The sequence below is a fragment of the Episyrphus balteatus genome, chromosome 1, assembly GCF_945859705.1.
Source record: "Episyrphus balteatus chromosome 1, idEpiBalt1.1, whole genome shotgun sequence".
In the NCBI taxonomy this organism is placed as follows: Eukaryota; Metazoa; Arthropoda; class Insecta; order Diptera; family Syrphidae; genus Episyrphus; species Episyrphus balteatus.
In genome coordinates this window covers 34795144-34817846 of record NC_079134.1, presented here as the reverse complement: position 1 = coordinate 34817846, position 22703 = coordinate 34795144, and the positions used below count along the sequence as shown (strand labels likewise).

Genomic DNA, 22703 nt, shown 5'->3' with positions numbered 1-22703 from the left:
AATCAAAAAATCCTTCGAAATTTCTGTGGAACGTAAATTTTATCTCATTCAGCAAAAACAGAGCTTTCGAAATTCAAAAATTTTGCTCATTTAATGCCTAGGCCAAGTACCAGGCAGCATCCCTCTCTTTCTACAAAAACACCTTACAAAAAAAAAAAAACAACTCCACACACAATAAGTGGGACAATCTTTTGCTCCAACGAAGCGGCTCCATGACTATTCTAATACCAGCTCCACCATCCAAAGGATATAGTGTGTAGTTCGAAATTTTTGCGAGAGAGATGCTTTTTGTAGATTGTTTTTTTTTTTCTTGATGGTTGCTGCTCTGCTTATGTAGCTCCTCTGTGATAGATACTAACCAAGAGATTGCTGGGCATCACCGATGCTCAGGCTACCAAAAATTTTGCTAAAAGTTGTCAGTTAAGCTCCGACATCCGGTATAATCGGAGTTAACGGTATTATATTTTTTCGTCTTTCAAAAGAATCTTTAATAAACAGAAAAAAAAAATAAATAACATCTCCTATCGTCCTTGCGTTTTTAATAATCGTCCTTTATCAGGATACAACAAAATTTTAATAAATGTGCGGTATAAGTAAATATTCCCAAAAATAAAAAAAGAAAAACATAAAATCCTTAAGATCCTTAAAATCCTTAAAAAAAAATTCATGTAAAACTGACGTGTATAATCCTCGAAAGGAAACAACTGATAACGTTACCAAAAAAAAAAAATGTATTCCATTTCATGTGCGGTACAAAAATTAATTTCAACTATGAAGGATAAATGCTGCCAAGTGTAAGGGTTGACAAGTGCGAGCATAAAAGTCGACTCTTTGCTGTCCTTGAAAATAAAAAGTTTCGAGTAGTGTTGAAAAAAAAAAAAAAGTTGAAAAAAAGTCCTTAATGAGACAGCATCGCCATATCCTTATCACAAGTGAATTTGTATGTTGTTGGTGCAAAATAAAGTTGCAAAGAAGTTGTGTGTATAAATTTTTGCAAAAAAGCAGGTCATTAGTGTAACAACATTTTAAGATTAGTAAATGAAAAATATTTAAGGAAATAAAAAGTATCTCCAAATACACACTCAATAACGGTGAACGAGCAAATAGAAAAAAAAAAAATAATAATACACAAGAAAAAAATACTTTTAAATCCCATTCATCATTATTTGTGGATATAATTCAATTTTATTTTCTCTGAAATACGATAATCCTTCGCCAGTCTACACAGATTGTGACACAAAAAAAGAGGAGTGAAAAAGGATTTTTCTCAACAATTCTACTAATTCACGTGGTGAAAAATTGAGAAATCCTTTAGAAAAAAAAAAATAATAATTTAAAACGAGGAATATACAGTTTCTTTTTTTTTATTCTCTTATTTAATCCTTTTTTCTCGTTTTCTTTCTGTCTATGTCGGTCGGTCCGGTTCCGGTGTATCCTTTTCTTTGCGGTGCGAAAAAAACACGAGAATAAAAAAATTTTATATCTGAAAAAAAAAAAAAATTATCCTCCTTTCGTGGTTTGGTTGTTTGCATGCGATGGTTGAGTCATCATCCTCCTCCAGCACAACGACGACCACACAGAGATGAAGTGAAAATCAGTGGAAAGTGAAAATTATGTTATGATTTTTTATATGAATTCAGTGTGTCCTTGGAGAGAAAAAATAAAATCATAAAAAAAAAAAAAATAAAAAAACGAGTGCCACAGATTATCCGACTTGAAATATACAAAAAAATAGGAAAAAAAAATATAATATAATCATTATTCCATATCATTGGAGGAGCGCGCATTTGGAATGATAAATAGGATCTAGTTTAATTTTTGTGTCCTTTTTTTCTTCTTCTCTATCGTGAGTTAATGCGGATTCTGTGAGTTGTGTCGGTGGTTCTTTTTTTTTTTGCTTTCTTGTTGATGAAAGAAATCTGTTTGTAAAATGCAACAGGTTATAAATTTGTGAATCATTAAAATTAATTATTACATTTTTGAATAAAGAAGAATTTAAATGTGATGGTGATAAATATTGGAATGTGTAAAAGGATTTTTATGAATGGTGAGTTGAATTTTTATTAATCTATTTGATGACACCGGCTTTTTTGATATAAATTGATTTTATTTATTGATATAAGCTTTTTATTATTAAACCATTGATTGAAATTTAAGTATTTATTATGTACCTATAAAATATTACACTCTTCAATATTTTGGATACTTTAAGAAAAATTTTCGAAGATCAACAAATTTTTAATAAAATTAAATTTTATGATCAAAAAGGTTTAGATAACCTTAAATATTTTCTTTCAAATAATTCATGTAGAGGAATTTAAAACAAAATCAGGAATTCTGTTTAAATTATTTTTTTAAATATATATCTGTTTTAAATATGTAAATGTGAAAATAGTATAATTTCCTGGAAACTTGGCTGAAATGTGTCCAGTAAATATCATGGTTCTACTATGTTCTTAGTAATCACTTTTCGGATTTTTTAATTTTTTTTTAGCAAAGATTAGCTCTTGCAAACTCACAAAAAATTAAGTTGAATTTACAGCAAAAATTTAATAAGTTCTAAAGGGCCATAAATCATCGGAGCAAATATTTTTCAAAAACACAAAATTTTCTTAGATTGAGAATAAATACAAAATGTTGTAGTTTAACTTGGATTAATTCTCAGAATGACAATCTGGACAATCTTTCAAATCCAGTGTCAAAAAGTAGAAACTTTGAACATCCAATCAAAAACTGCGGGTTCATAAAAATCAAGAAATTTTTTTTCAATTTTCGTTTTCGTAGTTTTTAAGATTAGTAAAAACTTGCCGAAAAAATTGGCTCTCGAAAGCCCGTCTGTCTGTCATGATGTCTGTCAAATTGTATAAGAAGCTAAAGTCTAAATGCCTGAGCCGATCCACTTCAAACTTGGTGTGTAGCAGTTCTTGAATCCCGTTCAGAGGGGTTTTTGGAAATAATTTTTTGGGACCAAAAATAACGGTACCTATCATATAGCAGTTTTGAAAGAATTAAATTTTCTCAAAAACTGCTCCTACGATTTTGATCAAAAAATTCAGTTAATAGTTTTGAAACCAGGTCTATCCTTTAATGATTTTTTTTTTTTTTTTTTCAAAAATCGTTATTAACGATAGGTACTTCCCAATGATCCGTTTTTTTTTTTTTTTTTTAATTTCTGACTATCTATCAAATTTTTGATTCAATTCTAACGAATTTTGTCTTTGCAAAAGCATTTATACTGCCCAAATAGTATATATCTATCGAAAATTTAAAAAAAAAATAATTTTTGGATTTTTGTTTTGAATATTTGTTTTTTTTTTTTTTTTGAAAAATAGATTTTTCGAAAACGGAACATTGATTTTTTTTTCAAATTTTGGTTTAAGATGTTGAATTATAATTGTCACAAAATATACAAAATTAGTTTAAAAACTTTTTTTTCAAAAAATAATTTCAAACATTTTTTTTTTTTTTTTGTTAAAAACGGCTCTAACGATTTTGAAATTTGTTTTCTAAAAATGCATCTTTTTTTCATTTGAAAAACGAATTTTGTGTTTTTTTTTCATTTAATTTTTTATTTTCATGTACATAGGTACATTATCAAATTTTTCTTTATAAATATCATAGAAATTTTAGTAATTTCTATTCTAAGAGCAAGTAGTGCGTCCCAGTTATCCTTTTGTTTTTGGAAAACACGCTTGTTATATTCTAGTTTTTTATATTAAAATTCTCAAAAACATCATTTCAAATGTTTTGAACTAAAATCAAGAATCAATAAAAAAAAAAAAAAAAATCAAAATTAAGAAAAATTTTTAAAAACTATTTCCAATTTTGAACACTTTTTCTGTAAATAATTTTCAAGATAATGCTATAGAGCTTTTGCAAATTTATTAATAATTTTTATTTTACGATAGCAAATTAGCCGTTTTTTCCGCTTTAAATTGGGTTTTTCGCTTCGGAGTGATCCAAAAAAGTAAAAACTATTATTTAACGAATGAATTTTAGTTTTTTTGTTATTTCTTATGATGAGCAACAAGTTATGAGAGGCATCGCAATTCTACTTTTTTTTCAAGATAAGTCCGAATTATTAATGTCATTGCCGTATTTTTTAATATTTCTTTGCGAAAACTTAACATAATATTCTTTGAATGTAAAACTTTAATATTACATTGGTTTTAATAAGAAAATTTAAAATGAATCGTCACAAAATATACAAAATATCAAGGTCAGAGAAACAGCCAAATTCAACTTTGTTTATAAGTTTTTCATTATACTATCAAGATGGGTATCTGTGGCGAACGTGTAACCTTATATATTAGAATAAAAACACAAGCCGATTATTATTGGTCTGGGTTCGAATCCCTGACTTCACCACTTTAAAACTTTTTTTCGGACTACTGTCTCTTTCGAGGAATAAGAAAAGTCTCCAAGAGTATAATTGTCGAGGAAAAATGCATCCATGCTTATCGGTTCCATTTTTTTGCAAATTCTTCAGAGTTGTTAGTCACAAGGCCTGGCTTCTCCGTGGGGTTTCGTGCCACAAATTTATATTATTGTTATTAAAAAGGCAATTATGTTATAGAGTACTGGACCATGTAATTATATTTCATCTTTTTAATGTTTGTGAAGGAAAAAAAAATATTTTTTCGGATGACTCTCCTACGAGTAGTTTTTAGACAAAAGGTTTTGGGATAAAGTTTTATTTTAAATATTATTCCAGTCAAATTGTATATAAAGTGGAGGGCTCTGATGTAATGTAATTGTTTTTGTTTGTTTTGTTGTTTGTTTGGTGCTGAACCCGAACCTGAAGTTGCCCAACAAAATTCTTCATGGCAAAATGAGGAATAACTAAAAAAAAATGTTTTCTCTTCTTTTTTTTTATTGGAATAATTATTTATAAAGAAAAACAAAATTGTATAGAACAAAGGATAAGAAATTTCTTTTTGTAAAATTTAAAGCTTCCGCTCAAAATATCGTCTGAAAAAACTCAAAATCATATTTTTTCAGAGATTTTTTTCAACCTTGAAAAAAGTCTTTCGAATTTTTTGTTCTACCTACTTTTAAAATCTTCAAAAAAAAAAAAAAGAAAACTGAAGAGAATTTGTTTCTGTTTATGCTGAACATGTGATTAAGAGTAGGTAAATCGATGATTTAAAATCATTTACAACTGCAAATAAGTGCAAAAAAATTAGCTTGGCATAAAAAAAATAAAAATAATTTAATTAAAACAAATAAAAATCCACTTTTTTTTAAAGAAAAAAAAAAAATTATTTTGAAATTCTTTGTAATTGTTCTTTTAATTTGAAATCACCAGCAGCATTAAAAAAAAACAATTTATTCTAAAATTTTTCACTGATATAAAAATATAAAATATAAAAATCAGAAATTTTATTTTATTCCTACAATTTGAATTAAAAGTTCTGTCTACCACTTCTATTTGAATATTATTATTATTATTATTATTAATCTTTATTTTTTCAAAGAAAAGATATAAACTTATAATTAAATAAAAGAATATATTTGAATATTCTTTTAACATAATTATAAGATGATTTTTTTTTACACCACCAATCCAACAAAGTAAAAAAAACTATTTTTCATAAGGAACAAAAAAAAATAAAATTTTTACTCACATGCGACGTTTATCTAAATCGGCCTAAGTCACTGTGGTGTATGCGTAATATTTGTTTCCATTAAACAGCTTAAAAAATTTATACAAAATAAAATTGATAACGTTAATAAATTAATGAAGCGAAATTATATTTTATGAGTGTGATCCAACATAACGGTCTGGAATGTATCTAAGACATATCCCGTTATAGATGAATTATTGTATATTAACAGTTATACGAACAGACAGTAAAACGTATAGCATAATTATAATAATCGCTTGGGATTTTATTTTAATAATATTTAAAACATTAAATTATAATCCTATTGATTTCCCCAAGGATCCATTTCCAAAAAGTTATCAATAATGTGAATTGCTTTCTAAATTAATTAGATACCTACCATATATACTATATTTAAACTGATGGCCCATTCATCAATAAATTGAACCTTAATTAATTAGTTAAAAATTTTCCAAACATCCTTTTGTAGCACAAAAATCTACCTCTAATATTCAAATTACAATAAAAAAAATATATTTCATTTAATTTTATCAATGAATTTTCTAGTTTTAATATCTCTGCACTGCAGATTAATTAATAACAATTTTCCATTGAATTAAAAAAAAAAAACATTTCCAAATAATTATTCCGTTTTTCATGTTCCAATATATCTTTACAAAAAAAAATCCTCTAATTGGTAATTCACATAATTCTAGTTGCTCAAATTTCAAATAAACTAGCAATTGTGTGGATTGAAAAAAAAACACCATTTCCACCACATACCTAGTAGAATTTTAATCTTTTATTAAAATTATATTTAGTTTTTTTTAATTTCAAAGGTTTAATATGTACAAGTTATTCCTATATCTAAAATTGTGTGAATCATATTATTTTTTTTTTGTTCGTTTTATATTCAAATAATATGCGACGATAAAAAAATACACCTTGATTTTGTAATTTAATAATTTTGACATTTTTGTGCGGTTAACTACCACAAACCAATTTTATTCGTTAAATATCCCATCAACCACCTCGTTTAGAGAAAACGTTTTTAATTATTTAATGAAAAGCAAATTAATGTCCATAATATTGCCGTATCTACCTTTTCTATATTGGATATACAATATCAACGGATATGCGTTGATGTCCTTTTTTTTTTTTTGCCTCCTTCAAATGGGAGTTTAATTCACAACACACACACACATACACAAAAAATATATAACATAACACGGTTTGGGAATATTATTCGTGTATATTATTTTGGCACACACATACGTTTACAACCGCAGAACTGTTTATGGATTTTGAAATCCTAATTGGATTTCCCAAAGGTGTACGTGTTACGTGTGACACATTTGGGCAATACTCCACATCCGGTTTTTCGATTTGAGTCCGGCTTTTGGGTTCGGGTCGGGATTCAGGGTTCAAGCTCCCTGAACAAATCAAAGATATACGATGCGGTACACACAACATCCCTTGACGCGGTGGTGGTACATACATATGTATAATACTTGTAGCCAACAACAACGGAAAAGGTCACCATGGCAAAGGACCAAATTGAAAATCATCTGATCATGTATGGAGATATTATTGCATTATTTATATGAGTCTTGTCACACTCATTATAATTGTGGTTTTATTGAACATTGGTGAATTAACTGTGGGGATGTGGGAAGAGGTGACAACACTCTGAATTTGACTTCCTTTTTGGCTTAAAAAGTCATTTTTTTTTTTCATATCTTGGCAATCGTATGAGAAGTTGATTATGCCAATAGATATGGATTACATTGCATGTGTTTAACATATTAAAATAAATGCTTAGCAGAACTTTTAATATCAAAAGCTTAAAACCTTAAGTAGGTCCAATCAATTTAGAATAATAAACAGGGTGTCAAACAGTCACCGCCCCAAATGAAAACCATGGATTCCTGCAGTTATTTTAAGTCGAAAAACTTAAGTGGCAATTTTCTCGTATTCGTCCCGTTTTCGAGTTATGACAGTTTTTATGATTTTTGCTCTCTTGTCTTTTGACTGGCCGTATCTTTGCCAAACTACGTCTTATTCGAAAGATTGAGATTTTTTTACAGTTTTAGTTTGTCTCATAACTTTTTTTTCTGCGGACAACCGTTTCCCCGCAATTTTGCTACTTAAGTTTTTCGACTTAAAATTACTGCAGGAATCCATGGTTTTCATTTGGGGCGGTGACTGTGGGACACCCTGATATATTTTAAAAACATATTTGACTTTGTCTCTTTAATTTAAACAAAAATTATTAATAATGTCAGAGGATGAAAACATAAATTGTTAGTTTTTATTTGACAATTTTGGCTTTCACTGCAAATGTATACTTTTGAACCAACTACCAAATTTTATTAATGTCAAAAACATTTTTAGTGAAAACAGCATTTATTTATGCTAGAAGTTCACAAAAGAAAATGTTAATCCAAATTTTTGTAGCTGGTATCGTTTTTGAGTCACTTAATTTTCTACTAAAAACATATTTCTAACCATCACAATAAAATCAGTAAATATGCATTTTTTCAAAGCCTTTATCTTAAAACTGCGTATGAAGGATATAGAAAATTTTTCCAAAACTGAGTAGCACGTATCTACTTGATCTTTTGGTAAAAGCGAGTTAGAATATTCAAGCTATTTATATAAAAAATCAATAAAAATTATTTTTAATACATAGATAGGTAGGTATGTTAAATTTTACAAAATTTAAATTGATTTTTAATTTTACAAAAACATCTAATAATACCATTTAACTTCATAAATGAGATTTGACTCTTAAATTACTTCTAAAAAGAAAAAAATGTTCAGAAAAAAATTTAAAATCGTTGGAGCCATTTAAAATAAAATGCACGACTGGGTCGCACGAACTTGCTCTTAGAGTTCAAGTTGATTAAATTTTTAAGACTTTTTATATAGAAACTTGGGAAATGTTGGTACCTATATAAAAAACAAAAAAAAATAAAATTAATTTTTCAAAAAAAATAAAACAATATCTGAAATCAAATCGCCCCACAAAACAAGTATGCAGTTTTATTTGATATATAAAGGTGCATTTTTAGAAAAAAAATTTTCAAAATCGTTAGAGCCGTTTTTTAAAAAACTAATTTTTTATAAATAATTTTTTGAAAAAAAAGTTTAAAAATAAAATTGGTATGCCATTTTGTAGAAATCACTAATCAACATCTAAAAACAAAATTTCAAAAAAATTCAATGTCCCGTTTTCAAAAAATTGATTTTTCAAAAAAAAATTTTCAAAATTTTTTTAAAAATCCAAAAATTATTTTTTTCAAAATTTTATTTTTGGCTTATGTTTAAATTATATAAATGCTTTTGTATTTCGTTGAAATACAATAAGTAGTTTTGCAGAAAATTTGATTTGAAAAAAGCGGTCCTATGGCAGGTACCGTTAATAATGATTTTCAAAAAAAAATTTTTTCTTCGAAAGATAGACCTTGTTAAAAAACTAACACTTGAATTTTTTTAACAAAATCGTTGAAGCCGTTTTTGTGAAATTAAACTTTTCCGAAATTTTTGTATGACAGGTACCGTTATTTTTGGTCCAAAAAAATTAATTCCAAAAACCCCTCTCGAGAGCCTCCAAAAACTGCTACATAGCAAGTTTGGAGTCAATCGGTCCATCCGTTTAGGCTCTAGTTCCTTATACAGACAGACAGACAGACTGACAGACTGACAGGCTGACAGACTGGCAGACTGACAGACAGACAAATATATACACAAATATATACACAATAATATGGTTGGATAACAATATTCTGTCATTTTTCTTTTTAGTCGGAGAGGCGACCGTCGAGTTACTTAGCTTATAGAGGTAAAATTTAGTGTAAAATGAAAGATAAGTTGATACTGAAAATGAAATAATATGGTTGCCACTTCTAACGTGAGATTTCTATAGGTATGCCAATCCTATTTAAAAGGAAAAAATTTCACATAACCAATTCTTTGCTGTTTGGTCAGAAAAGAAAAATTTTGGAAATGCCTAACAAAAGCCTATATAGTGAACAAATTAATAAAATAGTATAACGCATGTAAGCCTACAAATGTGTGGAAAAAATTTCTTTGAACGAAACAGTACAAATTTTCATACACTTCTTTCTAAAAAATATTGGTTGACACCTCTAAAACACGGACAAGAACTTGGCAGCCGTACTCAAAAGCAAAAAAATCACTGAAAACACTACTTTTTTTTTAGCCAAATAGATAGAGTTAATGGCTAAAACATAAATCAGATTTTAGCTGAGAGGGTCTTCTATTTAAAAAATTTCGGGTGTCACCTTTTAAACAAAAATACGTAAGCTATGTGCAAAAATCAAATAAATATTAAAAACAAAATGACGGTTTATGACACCAGGTGGAGTAAAAAACAAAAATCAAACAAAAAATTAGTAAAAAAAAAAAACAAAAATCAGTTATGAACAAGCGAAGAAAAGTACTAACTCAAAGTAGTGAATCTTAGAAATTTCATAAAAACTAGGTACATTTATTAGAAAACCTCAAGGATTTGGGATGAACAAGTTACCTAAAAACCTGAGAGCTGTAAAATTTGTATTTCATCATAAATTTAATTTGAACCATTATTTTTGAGACAACCTATGCACATAGATTTGCATTATTCTTAACAAAAAGTAGTGTTTTGGAAAATAATTAAACTTCGAAATAAAAAATTGTAAAACAGTTTTGGTGAAGTGAAAAAGTTTGCCAAATAATTTTCATAACTAGATCCCTGCCCAAGCAGATTTCTTTTAACTATGAACCAATTTACGGACAGTTTTGTGATTTTCGTGAATCAACTTTATTATTTTTCAATTCCTCTCTACAATTTAATGAATGAGTGATGAAAATGAATCAATAAATGAAATACATTTTTGGACACAAAAGGAATGCTAGACAAGCCCCGTTCCTAGTAGGTAATATAATTTTACGTCAATGTTCAAAGAGCTTAACATAATCATCAAAATTGATTTAAAAGTCAGCAGAACCTGAATGTGATTGTAATTAAAATATTATTAAATTTTAAATAATGTCAAGCAATTCGCTAGAACCTATAAGAAAAATACAAATGCATTTTTAAACAAAAAAAGACCATTGTAATTTATATTTAACTTAAATCAATCAAAAAGTTAATTTATTCAAATCGGTCAAGGAAAAAGCAATAATTATATTTTTTATATATAAATGGTTTTTTCCCTATAAAATAAACACTAATCAATCTTTTAATTATAAAATTTGCTTTATTTTAATTTAAAATTTATCTTTTGGAAATCAATATTTGTTTTTTATAATTTTCAATTCAATCATAAATAAATTGTTTATAATCTTTTTCATCATAAAAAATTAATTCATGGATAATAATTATTAAAAAATTAAATCCTTTATAAATTTCCTGTTTGTTAGCCTGTGATCCTTAAAGCATTAAACGTATATTTTATGAAATGGAAAGTTTCTCAAATAATATATTTCTCTTCTCATATTCTCTTCCATATACATTTTATAATAGGATAGAAATTAAACCTTTTCATTGTAGATTTAATCAGTTTATTAAGGATTAAGTTTTAAAAAGATGGTTATGTTATAGCTAAAGTAACTTTATCTCTATCTTTTGCATCATTTAATTTTAGAGTTTATAAAGATTCTTCTTGTTCAACAAAATATTCTTCATTAAAAATAATTCTCATTTACAAAGTAAGTTTATATATAATGTAATCGAGGTGTGTACGTGAAGTTTCTTGTTTAGAGTTTAAATGATGAAATATGGTTGGTACTTTGGAAAACTTTTATTAAAATAGGGAAGATTGGGATCTTTATTGAACAATGTTTTTCGTTTCCGGGTGTTGTGTTTACGATACGATAATATTAAGGATTCAGGTGCATTCCATAGCAAATTTATTTATTTCCTCGTTGTAGTTTTCTCAAAAATAGCACTTAGCTTTATTGGTAACGTTCTTACTACTGATTATGGCTTATTTTTCTCCTACTTACTCTATTGAAAGTTTGATAATTGCGTCAAATCTTTTATCATATGAAGGAACCAGGGGAAAAACGGCATAAAAACAGATTTAAGCCTTGCTGAAAAAATAAATAAATTGTGTGCTTTTAGTACTAAGTTGTATGGAGAACAAAATTCTAAAAAGCGTTTTTCTCGAAATGAGTTGGAATGGACTCGTGCTGTTTTTCCCTTGAACATTTCATATCATAATCCAATTTTAATCGTTCTTTCGGAACAGAAAAATACAAGTTTCTGGTGTTAAATAATAAATTTTTTGTTTCAAACAGACATAATTATTGATATTCAAAGACTCTGTCTAGAACAGTTACAAAGAAAAGTTTTTGCTTTCAAAAGAAAGGAGATTCGTGAAAATTTTCATAGAAGTCAATAGAAGTTTCAGTCTGTTTGATCTAGTTTTCACATTTTTCATTAATCTCTTTTGCACAATTCCACTTCTTTTTCATCAAATAAAACTTATGCGACAACAAGTTAATACCATTTTTGAGTGAAAATTATTTTTAAAGAAGATGACTTCAAAAAAGGGAACCCATACTTCGCTTCTTAATAACTTGGCTGTAGTAAAATTGTGTTATAAAAAAAAATCGCGTGAAAAAAGCAAATCGCGCGAGTATTTTGATATTTGTTTGAAGTGAAAACTTCTTTAGTATCGTAATGATTTGAAACAAGATGAAACGAAAACGCGACACGAACATTCAACTTGTTATAACTTTTTTGTTTTAATAGTAAGACGAATGAAATTTGTACGGTAGATAGGTAATTAAATAAACTATAAATGTACAAAATTTCAATGAATTTTATATTCAAAATTGTTGTTTTTCTACACACATTATATCTTTTGACCTAGTGCACATACAAATTTGATTTAACTTTAATACGCATGCTGATAATATAACCTTTTATTTGATATATCACACATTGAAAAAATTGAAAAATACCTCAAAACACCTGTGGAGATCTGTTGCCGATAACCAGCCACCAGTGTAGGAAGTACCGTAATCTCAGTCTGGAAATTCGACATGGTTGACTTTAAAAAATTCTAACTTCTCTTGTAGGCATCTTTGAAATGAGATTGATACGTCATATGAAAGGTGAAACAATAAGCTTTTTTATGGGTTGTCAAACAAAAAAATTGATTTAATAGCATGAGAAAATAAAAATAAATGGGGTATGGTTTGTTTCGCGTTTCTTATTTCGGTTTTTGGTTGTTTCGTCTTAGTCGATTCGCTTTTTTATTGTTTCGTATTATTGTTGTTTAGTTTTTTTATTTGTTTCATTTTTCCTTATTTCTCTTATGACTTCGTTTTTAGTTTATTTTGTTATTGATTACTTCGTTTTTTCATTATTTCGTTTTGGAATTAAGTCGCCTTTAGTTCACTTGGACTTTAATTATTTCGCCACCATTTGTTTCCCTATTTTTTTGTAGATGTTAATAGCCTAAGGGCGTTAAAATTCGCGCGAATTTTAACGCCCTTAGGCTATTTACATCCACAAAAAAATAGGGAAACAAATGGTGGCGAATAATTCGCGGCATTTTGAGTGCCTGTTAATTTTAAAAATGTAAAAAAGAAAAAAAAAAACAACGAATTCGTTACAATTTAAGGTAACAGATCTCTTATATTATAAGGATTTGCTTATCTTTAATCCAAAAGTCTTCAAAACCTAAAACAATGCACAAAACTAAAGACGGAATAACCAGATGCCAAAATAAACTAAAAGCGAAATGAACCTTGACGAAACAACTCATTGGACTTGATATGAAAATGCGAAATAAGTAAAAATCAAGAAGACACAAGGCGAAGTTATAGTTGGGCGAAGTGATCGAAATACGAAGTAAACAAAAACCCAAATAAAGGATAGTGAACTAATCAAAAAAAATTGTGTCAAAAACGAAATAACAGAAATCGAAGTAAAAAAAGCGAAACAATAGGCACCCAAATAAATGTTTTTTTTTGGTTTTTTTTGATGAAATTTCATCGAGTTTAGAAAATTTTAGCTCTTTTTATAGATGTCTCATAGACCTGATCGATACATATATTTTGAGCTTGTACAATAAGCTTTCAAATGGTATAAAATTTTGAATAGGTTGTTAGGTAAAAAAATGCATTTAATAGCGTGAGAAGATAAAATTACGTGTTTTTTTCGATTGTTTTCAATAAATTATTTTTATATCTACTTTTTGCGCATTGTAAAAATTTTAGTATGGCTTTATTCTTTAGGAAAATTTTTTAAGCTTTTTAATGGTTTAATTTTTTTTTTTCAAAAAAATGATTTTTAATGGTTTCACTTCTACCACGTGTGAATTGCACACATGATTTTTTTTTGTTAGAACTGCGAATTAAAAGTGTTAGGGGCAGATTAAAATTTCTTTTAAAATTCCTTAAAAACAAATTTTGTATGTTAAGTATAAATTTAAAGGGTCACTATGGTGTATACGTAACATTTTTATTTGAATACAATTTTGTTGTTTAGAAGAATATTTTTGTTTTGTTGACGTGTCAAGTTTTTCTTTATGAATTTTTTTTAACATTTACATTATATTACATATTGGACGGTGTACACTTCCGAATTCAGGCCACTAAAAGTTTAAGAAAAATATGGACTAAAAGGATTGACAAGAATTTATAAAGACAATAATTCATCTGTAAATTGTGTTGTTAGGTAACAAGTCATTATTAGTGGAACCCTAGTATCATTCATTCATACATTTTTGAATAAAAAAAAATGTTCAGCTGTCAAACATTTACCCTGCTCTGGGACCCTGTTAAATTTTTATCTTCAGAGGATAAATTATTTGCAGAAGGATTAATGTATTTTATTAATAAATAATCAAAAACTGAAAATAAAGAAATAAAATTGGGAAAGTAATGCAACATTATGAGTGTGTATTAGGGAAAATCAATATTGTTCATTATATTTCACTGTAGCTGTGCTTTATTTTCCTCGTGACAAAGATACAAATGTCAAAAACTTATCCTCGGCTAAATATTAAACCAAATTAAAACTAAGAAAAAAAAAATGTCCCGTTTTCGTAAATTGATATTTAAAAAATAAATATATTTTTCTTAATCCAAAAAATAAATTTTTCTATATTAAATTTTTAATTAATACAATCAAAGCTTTTGTTTAAGAAAAATCTGTTGATATTATTGAGGTTGTCATTTTAAACAAAGTTAGAAGTTAATAACCGTTCTTCACTGTATGAAACTTCAACCTTGTTAAAATAAACGGAAACCACTTTGATTTAACTGTTTTTCGGAATGATTTTGCGTTGAAGACCATCATTTAAAAATGTATTCTTATTCAAAATTGAATCAACGTGCGATTGCAGTTGCATGTTTTTATAAAAATCGCAGGGACCGGTTTGGAAAAAATTACCTATATTTTTACAAAATTCTGTTCAATTGTACTAAAAGTACGAAAATAATTCAGAAATGTTTGAAGTTTCGATATATCGATGTTTCTAAGAGCGATGTTTTCAGCATCATTATTTTTTTGCGGAAACATCAAACCATAAATGTTTTTTTCTATAAAAAGTACCGAGTAAAAATAATAAAATTATATGATTAATTTGAATTTTAGAAATGTGATCTTTAAATTAAAAAAAAATCATGTGTGCAATTCACACGTGGTAGAAGTGAAACCTTAAAAAATCATTAAAAAAAAATAGAAAAAATATACCTATTTTTATTCTATCACCTTCAAATCCAAAATTTTTTTTGGAGGTCATTAACCCGTGCCTCTAAGGTCATACTTTCCCCATACAAATTTGTATGGGAAATTTTTAACTCATACATAAAGTTTTTTTTTCTCTCGAGTTAAATCATCTACTGGTACTGGAAAACTGGTACTTTAAAAGATCACATTTAAAATTTCCCGTTAAAAATGTTTTTTATATTTTATTTCGGTTTTTGAAATTATTAGCTGTTTTCGTAGTTTTTGCTTGTACGTTTTATTTTATTCTACTTAAAGTAAGCAACATATCACACAATTTTAAATGCAGTTTTATTGGTTTTTAAGTGTTTTCAAATATTGCATTCAAAAATGTGTGTAAATAATATTTTGTCCAAGCTCAAAATATATATATCGATCAAGTCTATGAGACATCTACAAAAAGAGCTAGAAATTTTTAAAATCGATAAAATTTCATTAAAATTTCAGCAAAAAAAACATTTATTTTTATGTTCTCATGCTATTAATTCAATTTTTTTGTTTGACAACCTATAAAAAATGTTATACCATGTGAAAGCTTATTGTTTCACCTTGTATAATGATGCATAAATATTATTTCAAAGATGTCTACAAGAGAAGTTAGAATTTTTTAAAGTCAACCATGTCGAATTTCCAGACTGAGATTACGGTACTTCCTACACTGGTAGCTGGTCATCGCCAACAGATCTCCACAGGTGTTTTGAGGTATGTTTCAATTTTTTCAAATTAAGATTGTGTAACTTGTAGAGCACGTACCGTTATGTGTGATATATCAAATAAAAGATTATGTTATCAGCATGCGTATTAAAGTTAAATCAAATTTGTGTGTGCACTAGATCAAAAGATATAACGTGTGTAGGAAAAGAACATCTTTTTACCGTTATCTCCGAATTTTGAATGTGAAATTAATTGAAATTTTGTACAATTATAATTTATTTAATTACCTATCTACAGTACAAATTTCATTCATCTATCTATTAAAACAAAAAAGTTATAACAAGTTGAAGTCGTGTCGCGTTTTCGTTTCATCTTGTTTCAAATCACTACGATACTAAAGAAGTTTTCACTTCAAAAAAATAATTGAAGTATGAAATAAATTTCCTCCACACAGGTTTGTTACAAAGAAAAGCGTATTTCTTCATAAACCAAAATATGAAATTAAGTTTTTGCTATTAGTTATGATAGATCGTTCGAGGATATCATGGAAAATTATATGATTTTCAACTTTTAAAAGTTTTCATTAAAAAAATGTGTAAGAAATCAGAAATTTTTTTCATGCCCTGATTATATTTACAACTAAAAACGACTTCTTGCTAATATGCCCATGAATCATTTCCTAAAGCATAGTCCATAACAATAAAGAAACCCTTCATATGGTTTAAAAGCTCGTTTCCACCTTTTGCCTAATAATTTTCTGTTTTTCACCTCAGGTTTTTTTGGGGGGGGGGGGGGGGGGGGTCATGACCTCCATTCAAGCACCTATTGCCTTCCCTCTTGAATAAATATTTATTTGAATTTTCTCTCATTTAATCAATTTTATAAATGTCTTGAGTGATAGAATGCTTCTATTGAAAAACAAAAGATACATATAAAGTCCTTCCTTTAACAATTAAATTAGAAATTCCTTCTACATCAGCAGCGTGATTCTTTTATTGGTCACATTTAACAATACACCCAGAGAAAAAACGCATAGTAATTTTTAATCCGTTCTACATTGAATCAATGGTGAAAAATATATTCATTAATTTTCTAAAAAGTCGTCCTATGCTTAACTTACAGTTTGTCACATCAATTTTTATAAGTGAGATGGCACAGTGGTAAAGCACAAGCTTGTCAACCTAGGTATAGCAGGTTCGATCCCCAGCGGATGCCAGTTTTACTTTTTTTATTTTTTTAATGTGTGAACAACTTTGATTTAATGTGTGAACAACTTTGATTTAATGTGTGAACAACTTTGATTTAAAGTGTGCTACTTTGATTCAATCATTTTCCACTTTAGGCTAAAAATGTAGTGATTTTCCATTGATTCAAAGTGGTTTAGATTGATTTTACGTTGTTTTTTGGCTCAGTGTAACAATATGAAAAAAAAACACTCAGTCTTTGAAATCACTTTCAGTTTATTGTTTTCCAATTATTTCTCCCCTTAAATTGTAACTTGTGCAAATATACACACAACCAATTTGCATCGATGATTTTAAGACAAAGCTTCTTCATTCAACTACTATTATACTACTCCCCCAAACAGTAACAAATAAAAGCAACATCAGTAGCCTTGCCCCCATCATCATCCTATTCTACATAGTACATTTATGTGTGAGACTCTTGTGCATAAATATTAGCTCTTGCATTATTTACAAAAGACTCTTTGCTATCATAGAACTGGACACATAAAAGCCTCTCTGAATGAAACACTTTGTCACTGTGACACTCTAGCCCTGACATGTTTTCCGATCTCCTCGAAAAAGACACACAGCATCAGCAGCCGCCGCTACTCTGATGATGCCTGCCTGACCCCAATTGGTTGGGTTTTATTTATATAACTTGTCACCTATATTTCGTAAGCATACATATGCTCTCTAAAAAAGCTCTCCTGTGTCGGTTTTTGAAGAGATTTCTCCTGAATGGACGACGACGTTTTGTTAACGGCAACTGAGCCCTAGTCTTGCGTGTAAAATGGGTCAACTTCAAATCAAACAAAACTGGTCGGTTATAGTCTCGGTTAGTGTTGTTTGTTAGTGTTGCCTGGGTGTTGTTGTAAGATAAACAAAGAAAAATTGTTTGAACTGAGAAGGGTGCAGGATATTGTTTGATTTTGTGTTTTTTTTTTGTAACATATTCTCAGTTTTTTTTTTGTTATTGGGAAAAATAGTGACAGTTTTGCCGCTATTGTTTTGTTTTTCATTTTTAATCTAAACCTTTATCATTTTTCTCAAGAATGATGCTTTTGAGATAACAATTTTGACTTTTTCTTCGAATTTTAATCTGAATATTTTTCTATGTGAAATGTAAAAAAGTTCCATCAAATGACAATGTTTCTTTGTAACTTGTGTAATTAGGCTAAAAAGTGGGTTTTGGTGATGACGATGATATGTATATTGTATATATCGATATCAAATGTTTAAAGGAAATTTATAGGTTTATAAAACTGTTTGCCTTCATGGTTGATACTCATACCTGGTTTCAGCAAATAAGAGATAAGAAATTTTTTTCTTTTTTTTTTTAACATACTATTTAATATTGATTTAAGCTTAACTTATTTAATAATACATAAGCCCATGCAGAAGCAAAGTCCAATCACTTACAGCTCTCAAGTCTTAATCATTCTTGTTTGTGTTTAAATTGATATCAAGAATGGAGGGAACCCACAATTTTCCAACCAAATGGATGAAATGGCTAAAATGCTAAGATAAGATGCACTTATTCTTGTAGCAAACTTGTTGGCAAGTTGCAAGTGGCAAGTGGCATAGACTAAAATTAAACCTGTATTGATAGAAAGGTCATCAATCATAGATAAAATTTAATTTTGTTCTCAAAAAATTTTGCCGGGAAATTGGTAGGTATGAAGATTCTTAACTTCCAATTATAAAGATTGTTTCATGCATAACTTTTTCAGGAAGTCAGAATGTCAAAAAATTCATAAAATCACCAATAAGTTGAGATTGCTAAAAAATTACTCTGTTTAATTATTTTGATAAAACAAAAATAATAAAAATTAAAAATGCCAAATGAAATTCACTTACATATACTGAGTGAGAAGTATAACTTCAGTCGCATGTACATGTGTACGACGGTGTCCGTTATTTCCCAAAGTGATGTTTTCGAGGGAGACATCCCCCAGATCGAAAGTTTTTTGGAGGTCATTAACCCGTTCCTCTAGGTTCATACTTCCCCCATACAAATTTGTATGGGAAATTTTTAACTTTTACATAAAATTTTTTTTCTCTCGAGTTAAATCATCTATTTTCAAAATGTTTATTCATTCTGGTTACAAAATAGTTCCTTTAAAAGATCATATTCAAAATTTTCCAGTAAAATATTTTTTTAATTTTCGGAAAAAAATAAATTAAAACGTATAAAAACGTCAAAAATTTCAAATAAAAATTTAAAAAATTAAATTTTTTGATTTATACAAACATTTTTGTATGCAATATATTTGAAAATATTTAAAAACCAATAAAACTGCATTTAAAATTGTGTGATAGGTGGTTTTTACTCTAAGAGGAATAAAATAAAACGTAAAAGCGCAAAAACCACGAAAACAGCTAATAATTTCAAAAAACCGAAATAAAATATAAAAAAAAATTTTAAGGGGAAATTTTGAATGTGACCTTTTAAAGGAACTATTTTCTAACCAGAATGAACAAACATTTTGAAAATAGATGATTTAACTCGAGAGAAAAAAAATTGTATGTAAAAGTTAAAAATTTAACATACAAATTTGTATGGGGGAAGTATGAACCTAGAGGCACGGGTTAAAGATTTTTTTTTGCTAAATTCCCCTTATTTAGGTCCTAAACTTTCGATCTAGGGGGTGTCTCCCCCGAAAACATCACTTTGGGAAATAACGGACACCTTAATGTGTACACACACTCTTTCTTTTTGAAAAGGTCTTAAGGCCCAATGAGTTTTCGAATATTTTTCAAAACCCAAATTAAATTTAAGTTTGAGGACAACTGAAGGATTTCTAATTTTAATTTTTTTTTTTTTTTAGAAATAACTTACACATAAAACCTTAAACCTTTTAAAAATAATAGGACTAGCGGACAAAGGAAACTTCAGGACTTTTCACAGATTGTATAGTTTATACCAACCTTAAACCAAGCTGTATTCCAAAAATCAGCCTGTTACAAGTTTTTTTTTTCTTGACAAAATCTATTTTTCCTGGGTTAATTATAAAATTTTATTTTTAAACATTAAATAATGGTTCCACATAATACATGTGATAATTGTTCCACCTGCTACTCGGTTATGAAGTCACCATCCCAAATAGATCAGAATGGGACAATGCCGAGTTTCTAAGAGATGATTCAATTCATTTCTATACAGATGGTTCTAAAACCAATGACGGAGTGGGTGGCGGGGTTTACTCCGATAGACTTAATGTTAGTCTCTCCTTCCGTCTCCCTAATCACTGCAGCGTGTTCCAAGCGGAAATAATGGCGATTAAAGAAGTACTGACTTGGCTCAAAGAAAACGTGATATCTACATCGGATATCCGCATCTTCTCTGATAGCCAGGCCGCCCTTAAATCGTTAGCTTCGGTTTCCACAAACTCCGTTACTGCCCGCGACTGTCGATCATCTCTCATGGAGATGTCAGAACAGTTTAACATTCACCTTTTCTGGGTGCCGGGTCACAGAGATATTCTGGGAAACTGTGAAGCAGACGAACTCGCCAGAAATGGAACTCTAATACCAATTTTACCCAAAAAGGCAAATATTGGTATACCAATCGCAACGTGCAAACTCATGCTGAAGCAAGAAGCTATAGAGGCAACAAACATACGATGGTCAAACATTATAACTTGCCAAACGACCAAGCAGATCTGGCCTAGGCTAGATCCAAAACGTTCAAAAAATTTGTTGTCTCTAAGCAGATTGCATATCAGCTCTGTAATAGGTGTCTTAACAGGACACTGTCTCATAGGTAGACACGCCATAAGACTTGGCGTAATCTCTAACGACTTCTGTAGAAGTTGCCTTGATGAGGAAGAAGAAGAAACAATCCAACATCTTCTCTGCTCATGTCCTGCCCTTTCCAGTAGACGTAAAAAATACCTGGAAAAATATTTCTTAGAAGATACCAGTGAGCTAATCAATACTGACATCTTCAACCTTCACCGCTTTATTAAAAGCTCCAACTGGTTTAATTAGTGAGGAATTTCCTCACAAAATCATGGTATCACAACGGACCAATAAATGGTCTAAGTGTGTCAGTTGTTTTCCTGACAGCCATTTCTACCTAACCTAACCTAACCTAACCTAACCTACTCGGTTATGGTGAATTAATTCTCTAAAAATATTTGGTACTTAAACAAAGATGAAACTGTTTAAAAACGAAGTAAAATAAAATATTAGAATCATATTCATGTAGGTCCTTAAATCTATTTTTCTACCAAAAAAAAAAGTAATAAAAAAGTTTCAAATCTCTGTAGATTAATAAACAAATTAAGGTTGACTTATACACACACATGACAACAACCTATGAGCCTTCGGCTATTCCCATTGTTGAATAACTTCATTGTTGTTTTTCTTCTGTTTTGTTATTTTTTTTTATTGTTTTCTCTTTATACCTCAGCTGTGGGATTTATATTAAAATTTGCTCTCGCGCCCACCAAAAAACACCAACTCCCCCGTTGTCGTCCGTCCCCATCATCATCATCATCATCAACATCATAATACATTATTCACTTCTTGTTCTCACATAGTAAAATCCTGTTTACAAGAGTGTGGTTGCTGAGAGCAAAATTCGCCTAGGACAAAAAGAAGGAAATAGCACACAATAACAGTGTACTAACAAAAACAACAACAATAACCAACAACCAACAACAACAAAAACAACAACAGCAGCAGTACCAACAATAAGCAACAACAACAACAACAAAAAATTATTCTGTAATGTTACACAAAACACGAACTTGGTCCTTTTGTTGTTTGTGTGGATTGGATTGGATGATGATGATGATGAGGAAGTGCGCGAGGAGCGAGTATATCTATGAGAAAATGTACTCGTGTATCTATCCTTAAACTCTCGTGCATGCAAAAAGCTGAAAGCTGGGGTATTGTGTCAGGCCAGGATACCACAATGTTATCCAAATATTTGTGCAAGCATTATCGATACACATACACATATGGCGGATAGGAGCCGAGCAGATATAAAACCCTTATCGTGTCATGTCATCTTTGATGTAATTTATTCCAAAATGAAAATTTATAGTCCCACCGTTATAATCAAACTTTTTTTTTTTCATTCTTCTTTTTTTTAAGAATTTTCTTATGTCCTTTGATTGGGGGTGTGGTATTGTGGAGCCTTTCATTTTGGTGTTCTCTCCATGTGGGTACACATCCGATAGAGAAGTGAGACCTGACAAAAACATTTTCCCATATTTTTTTCATACATTTTTGTTGTTGTTGTTATGTTGCTTCCTTTTTAATATAAAACTGTGTTCACAAATCACAAGTAATGAAAAATAAGAATGTATAGATACATGCAGACATATATCTAGTTACACAATTATTCATCTTATCAGGCAGAAAAAAAAAAGAAAAGATACTTTTTACATACATTATAACGGCACATGTACGACCATATGTACAGTACATACATGTGTGTAAGGCACGCATAAGTTA

General features: G+C 29.0%; 1 protein-coding gene across 5 annotated transcripts in view; it reads left to right on the top strand.

Moving 5' to 3' along the window:
• The first annotated feature begins 1383 nt into the window (after nt 1-1383).
• LOC129913863 (uncharacterized) overlaps nt 1384-22703 on the top strand; it is a 420354-nt gene continuing 399034 nt past the window's right edge. For 4 of the 5 annotated variants that reach the window (XR_008772105.1, XM_055992822.1, XM_055992832.1 and 1 more), the window contains exon 1: nt 1385-2047. The gene's annotated coding sequence lies outside the window, so the exon portion shown is untranslated. Of the gene's footprint in view, nt 2048-22703 lie in introns of all 5 variants that reach the window. The other variant, XM_055992811.1, reaches the window with a different exon arrangement.